Source organism: Procambarus clarkii, chromosome 43 (genome assembly GCF_040958095.1).
Source record: "Procambarus clarkii isolate CNS0578487 chromosome 43, FALCON_Pclarkii_2.0, whole genome shotgun sequence".
In the NCBI taxonomy this organism is placed as follows: Eukaryota; Metazoa; Arthropoda; class Malacostraca; order Decapoda; family Cambaridae; genus Procambarus; species Procambarus clarkii.
In genome coordinates this window covers 34,055,703-34,062,412 of record NC_091192.1, presented here as the reverse complement: position 1 = coordinate 34,062,412, position 6,710 = coordinate 34,055,703, and the positions used below count along the sequence as shown (strand labels likewise).

Below are 6,710 nucleotides of genomic sequence, written 5' to 3'. Positions count from 1 at the left end.
TCAAGAAGGGCGCCTCTTTAGTGCAAGCTTCGAGTAACTTTCTCAGTATGCTCTCGGGTATGTCTAGAGGGGATAAGTGAAGAAAAACGTAAGAAATATTGAGATGATTCGTGTTAGAATCCTTAATATTACCCTTTCGGTCATATTCAATAATTTATGTTTACAAGAAAGACTGCTACCAAAATATACTAATATATATATTTATATTTTAGTGGCTCTGTGACTGGTGAAGCAGATAAACCACATATATATTATCACACCGTATGTGTAACAAGTCACCTAGTGAATGACTACAACATGTGACCAGCCCGTCCTCCTAAATTGAAAGCACCTGTAGTGACCACTTGGTGGACAGTACCAACATGTAGTGACCACTTGGTGGACAGTACCAACATGTAGTGATGGACCACAACAACGCGGCTTTTATATTGTTGAATATGGACGAAGTGGAAACGTTTTTATCAGCAACATAAGACCTAACCTCTCTTAGCAACCCTAGGCCTAACACACGCCATTTTAGGCTTAATATAATACATATATATATATATATATATATATATATATATATATATATATATATATATATATATATATATATTTATATATATATATATATATATATATATATATATATATATATATATATATATATATATATATATATATACTATACTAGGCCTAGGAATATTTAAGATTGTATTTAACTTGATTTTTTCCCCTGAATGTATAAAAGTAATAGTAGACAAAGTGGTTTACTGCGCGGACCACCACTCCACGTTGGTACTGTCGACCACATTGTTGCTACAAGTACTGTCACTTGTTGAAGCCTCAAACATTCAAGCTGCTCTTCACGCCTGCTCATCATGGTTGTCTCCACCCACACCACACACACACCCAGGACCCTTCCTGAGTGTGTGTGGTGTGTGGGCAGGTGGGCTCCTGAGTACGTGTGGGCAGGTGGGCTCCTGGGTACGTGTGGGCAGGTGGTCTCCTGGGTACGTGTGGGCAGGTGGGCTCCTGGGTACGTGCGGGCAGGTGGGCTCCTGGGTACGTGTGGGCAGGTGGTCTCCTGGGTACGTGTGGGCAGGTGGGCTCCTGGGTACGTGCGGGCAGGTGGGCTCCTGGGTACGTGTGGGCAGGTGGTCTCCTGGGTACGTGTGGGCAGGTGGGCTCCTGTGTACGTGCGGGCAGGTGGGCTCCTGGGTACGTGTGGGCAGGTGGTCTCCTGGGTACGTGCGGGCAGGTGGGCTCCTGGGTAAGTGTGGGCAGGAGGGGTCCTAGGTGTGGACAGGAGGGGTCCTGGGTGCGTGTGGGCAGGAGGGGTCCTGGGTGTGGGCAGGAGGGGTCCTAGGTGTGGGCAGAAGGGGTCCTAGGTGTGGACAGGAAGGTTCCTAGGTGTGGGCAGAAGGGGTCCTAGGTGTGGGCAAGAGGGGTTCCTAGGTGTGGACAGGAGGGGTCCTAGGTGTGGGCAAGAGGGTTCCAAGGTGTGGGTAGAAGGGGTCCTAGGTGTGGGCAGGAGGGGTTCCTAGGTGTGGGCAGGAAGGGTCCTAGGTGTGGGCAGGAGGGGTTCCTAGGTGTGGGCAGGAGGGGTCCTAGGTGTGGACAGGAGGGTTCCTAGGTGTGGGCAAGAGGGGTCCAAGGTGTGGGCAGAAGGGGTCCTAGGTGTGGGCAGGAGGGGTCCTAGGTGTGGGCAGGAGGGGTTCCTAGGTGTGGGCAGGAGGGGTCCTAGGTGTGGGCAGGAGGGGTTACTAGGTGTGGTCAGGAGGGGTCCTAGGTGTGGACAGGAGGGGTCCTAGGTGTGGGCAGGAGGGGTTACTAGGTGTGGGCAGGAGGGGTCCTAGGTGTGGGCAGGACGGGTTACTAGGTGTGGGCAGGAGGGGGTCCTAGGTGTTGGCAGGAGGGGTCCTAGGTGTGGGCAGGAGGGGTTACTAGGTGTGGGCAGGAGGGGTCCAAGGTGTGGGCAGAAGGGGTCCTAGGTGTGGGCAGGAGGGGTTCCTAGGTGTGGGCAGGAGGGGTCCTAGGTGTGGGCAGGAGGGGTCCTAGGTGTGGGAAGGAGGGGTTACTAGGTGTGGGCAGGAGGGGTCCTAGGTGTGGGCAGGAGGGGTCCTAGGTGGGGCAGGAGGGGTCCTAGGTGGGGCAGGAGGGGTCCTAGGTGTGGGCAGGAGGGGTTACTAGGTGTGGGCAGGAGGGATCCTAGGTGTGGGCAGGAGGGGTTCCTAGGTGTGGGCAGGAGGGGTTCCTAGGTGTGGGCAGGAGGGGTTACTAGGTGTGGGCAGGAGGGGGTCCTAGGTGTTGGCAGGAGGGGTCCTAGGTGTGGGCAGGAGCGGGTCCTAGGTGTAGGCAGGAGGGGGTCCTAGGTGTGGGCAGGAGGGGTCCTAGGTGTGGGCAGGAGGGGTCCTAGGTGTGGGCAGGAGGGGTTACTAGGTGTGGGCAGGAGGGGTCCTAGGTGTGGGCAGGAGGGGTCCTAGGTGTGGGCAGGAGGGGTTCCTAGGTGTGGGCAGGAGGGGTTCCTAGGTGTGGGCAGGAGGGGTTACTAGGTGTGGGCAGGAGGGGTTACTAGGTGTGGGCAGGAGGGGTCCTAGGTGTGGGCAGGAGGGGTCCTAGGTGTGGGCAGGAGTGGTTACTAGGTGTGGGCAGGAGGGGTTACTAGGTGTGGGCAGGAGGGGTCCTAGGTGTGGGCAGGAGGGGTCCTAGGTGTGGGCAGGAGGGGTTCCTAGGTGTGGGCAGGAGGGGTTCCTAGGTGTGGGCAGGAGGGGTTACTAGGTGTGGGCAGGAGGGGGTCCTAGGTGTTGGCAGGAGGGGTCCTAGGTGTGGGCAGGAGCGGGTCCTAGGTGTAGGCAGGAGGGGGTCCTAGGTGTGGGCAGGAGGGGTCCAAGGTGTGGGCAGGAGGGGTTACTAGGTGTGGGCAGGAAGGGTCCTAGGTGTGGGCAGGAGGGGTCCTAGGTGTGGGCAGGAGTGGTCCTAGGTGTGGGGTGGAGGGGTTACTAGGTGTGGGCAGGAGGGATCCTAGGTGTGGGCAGGAGGGGTCCTAGGTGTGGGCAGGAGGGGTTCCTAGGTGTGGGCAGGAGGGGTTCCTAGGTGTGGGCAGGAGGGGTTACTAGGTGTGGGCAGGAGGGGGTCCTAGGTGTTGGCAGGAGGGGTCCTAGGTGTGGGCAGGAGCGGGTCCTAGGTGTAGGCAGGAGGGGGTCCTAGGTGTGGGCAGGAGGGGTCCTAGGTGTGGGCAGGAGGGGTCCTAGGTGTGGGCAGGAGGGGGTCTCGGGGCAGGCCAGAGGGTCCGGCAGTGTGCCAGAGTATTTCTGTCCTAGGGGATGTTTGGGGGCTGCGGCTGGCATCAGCCGTCCACAGTGCCCAGTGTGGAGCGAGGCATCTGGGGCGCGCACCCAGCCCGTGAAGCGCGGTGTAGTGCAGTGAGTGAGCGTGTACCCCCGCCCGCGGGCAGCGTCTGGTCCCCTCAGCGCCCCGCCACCCTACTTATACCAACTCTTTCCTCAAACGTACACAAATGGAATGTTGAACTTACAAAAGTTCATGTTTTGTACTATTGGATGTGTTACATCCAAGTGGCAGGCTTAAAAAGGTGGATCAGTAACTTGAGAACAAAGCCAAAATAAACAATCCTAGGCCTAATATACAATATTTAAGGCCTAATTTAGTATATCTATGTCGTAGTAGGCTTTAGGAAGTTTAGGCTTGGTTCTGGCATTTTTTTCATGCCTCTACAAAATTATTAGTACATAACCTGAACATTGCAAGCTGCAACAGTCCTCTTTCGTACGTTCGAGCAATAAGTTGCTATAAGCACGATCAATTCAAGCGGTTGGGATACGACTTAAGTGTTCACTGGTGCGATATCATTATGTATGTTGCTTCACTGTTCCAGCTGTGTCTTGTAAACAAACGACGGTGTAAAGAGTGATATAAGGTGTCGTACGTGTGCTGATCAACCAGGCTGTCAGTGGTAGCAGCCTCCTTTATAGTGGATTACCGCAAGCATCATCGCTGATCAGAGAGAACTCTGCCACCACAACACACCTCTCACGTCAAGGTAACGTCACCACACGTCACAAGTTAACACCACCACACGTCACAAGGTAACACCACCACACGTCACACAATAACACCACCACACGTCACACAATAACACCATCACGTCACACAATAACACCACCACACGTCACACAATAACACCACCACACGTCACACAATAACTCCACCACACGTCACACAATAACACCTCCACACGTCACACAATAACACCTCCACACGTCACACAGTAACACCTCCACACGTCACAACATACAACATATAGGTTAGGCCATTTTCCCCGCCTAATATATCTTGCAGTCTTTGATACGTTTATCACCACCGAAGACGATTTTTTCCTCGTAAGTTGGGTAACGAAACAGTTTGGTTCGAATTTTCACAAATATATAAGATACCCCCTTTGTATGTATGGCTTTCCACTCAGCAAGTTACGCGAACAAGTTGTTGTTTTTTTGTCCAATCTTGGCCACTTCCTCTCAGTTATAAATTCAGTGTAGCCCCTCTTAATATTCATTTTCCCATTCCTTCCCCTCGTCGTAAATCTTGTGTCCTATCTGGCGTCAGCTCGCACCCTCTTCACTTCCACTCATTCGCCTTTTGCCCGCCGTGAGGCTATCTGGGCTGGGAATGGCGCCTCAGGAAGACACGGGCGATCAGTTTCTGAACCGAAAGGTGACCTTACTGCTTCATAAATGGAGCCAAGACCCGAGAGCAGCACTCTGTGACCTTATTTTTTTTTCTTTATTGCAATATGTACAGTTTAATGTTATCTGAACATTTTTTTACAAGGGAAACATTTTATTATATTTCATATCAAGGTCGATATGAGGAAACATTTCATATCAAGATCGAGTCATCCTCCTGAAGTGATAGTATTTACAGCAAGGGTTCTTAACCGGGGGTACATTGATGAGCTTCAAGGGGGGGGGGGGTAACCGTGAAAGTCAAATAAAAAATGCATGAGGCAATCAATTTTCAATAAATAAAGTACAATATATTGATTGCATGCAAAGCAGAGTTTGTGCATTTTTCTCGAAACGAAACGAAAAACGAAACATTTTTTCTCGATTTAATAGCTTCCACTACATGTTTAAAGAGGTCTGTGACTCAAAAACAGTTAAAAACCACCGACTTAAAGAAACTATTTGTTAGAAAGTACCAATATGTAGTGATGGACCATCAGTAACACACACACACACACACACACATATATATATATATATATATATATATATATATATATATATATATATATATATATATATATATATATATATATAACTAAAAACTCACACCCCAGAAGTGACTCGAACCCATACTGCCAGGAGCAACGCAACTGGTATGTACAGGACGCCTTAATCTTAATTAGGCTCTCTGCAGTTACTTCCATTCTTACCTTCATTACCCATTGTTTCGTGTTCTATCTTGTGTTAAAAGTTTTGTTCACCTCATCCAAAACTGTTGTAACATATCACCTCACCCAAAATGCGGGTATAAATTGAAAAATGAAAGCTGTTTAAATCATTGCATAGTAAGAACTCTGTTTAGTGTTTGCAGGTTATAGTTGTGTGTGTGTAAACTAAAAGTCTTTGAAAATGTAATAAGTTATTACGAAACGCGTTCAAGTGTCGCGTCAAACTAGAAATAAAAATGAATTTTGGAGAATTGATTTTTCAATTACCATCAACAGTGAAAAGAAACGTGAGAGGTATCAAGAAAATTCGTGTTAGAATTATTAATCTTACTTTTTCGGTCATATTTAATAATATATGTCTACAGGAAAGACTGCTACCAAAATATACTAATATATATATATATATATATATATATATATATATATATATATATATATATATATATATATATATATATTATAATTGAATAACGATTGATGAGACAAACATCTTTACCTTTAATTACAATCCACATAACGTGTCAAACACTGGTGGTCTTCATCAGCAGATCTAAAATACAGAAGTAATGCAGACGATGAGTCACAATAACGTGGCTGAAGATATGATGACTTACACACCGAGATCACACTAACGTGATGCATCAAGTGAACAAATCCACAAGGGCCGTGACGAAGCTTCGAACCTGCGTCAGGGAGCATCCCAGACACTGCCTTAATCGACTGAGCTACGACAGGGTTAAAAGGGAAGATGATGTAAGGTGTGATGCTGTAAGGGCGAAGAGGGAGAACGGCCTATTGACATAGCTCGGGTGCAGGAAGGGGTTGTGTAAAATCCTGGTTTGTGCCTCGGAGAGGCTACGGGATCCAGTAAGTTCAGTAGAACTTCGGTTTCAACTCTTTTTAACCCTGTCGTAGCTCAGTCGATTAAGGCAGTGTCCGGGATGCTCCCGGACGCAGGTTCGAATCCTCGTCACGGCCCCTGTTTGTTCATATGATAACTTAACCATACACATGTCGTAAATTAACGTTAAATTAACGTAAATCAAAACAAGAAGCATATACTCAATAGGATTGCTTACTACAAGATAATAAATAAAAAAGATACTGATTATACAATAAAGAACAAACGCAAAAACTCAACTTACATGATTTAATCAAACAATGGAGACATTAGCAACCGTGCAACAGACCAAAGGCTAATTCGAAATTACAAATTTAAACAAAGTAATTCATATAACTTATACAAACAAAA

General features: G+C 48.2%; 1 long non-coding RNA gene across 1 annotated transcript in view; it reads left to right on the top strand.

Moving 5' to 3' along the window:
• The first annotated feature begins 3,328 nt into the window (after nt 1–3,328).
• LOC138349979 (uncharacterized) overlaps nt 3,329–6,710 on the top strand; it is a 64,870-nt gene continuing 61,488 nt past the window's right edge. The window contains exons 1-2 of the long non-coding RNA XR_011221949.1: nt 3,329–3,407; nt 3,881–4,045. This is a non-coding gene — a long non-coding RNA (uncharacterized lncRNA). The remainder of the gene's footprint in view (nt 3,408–3,880; nt 4,046–6,710) is intronic.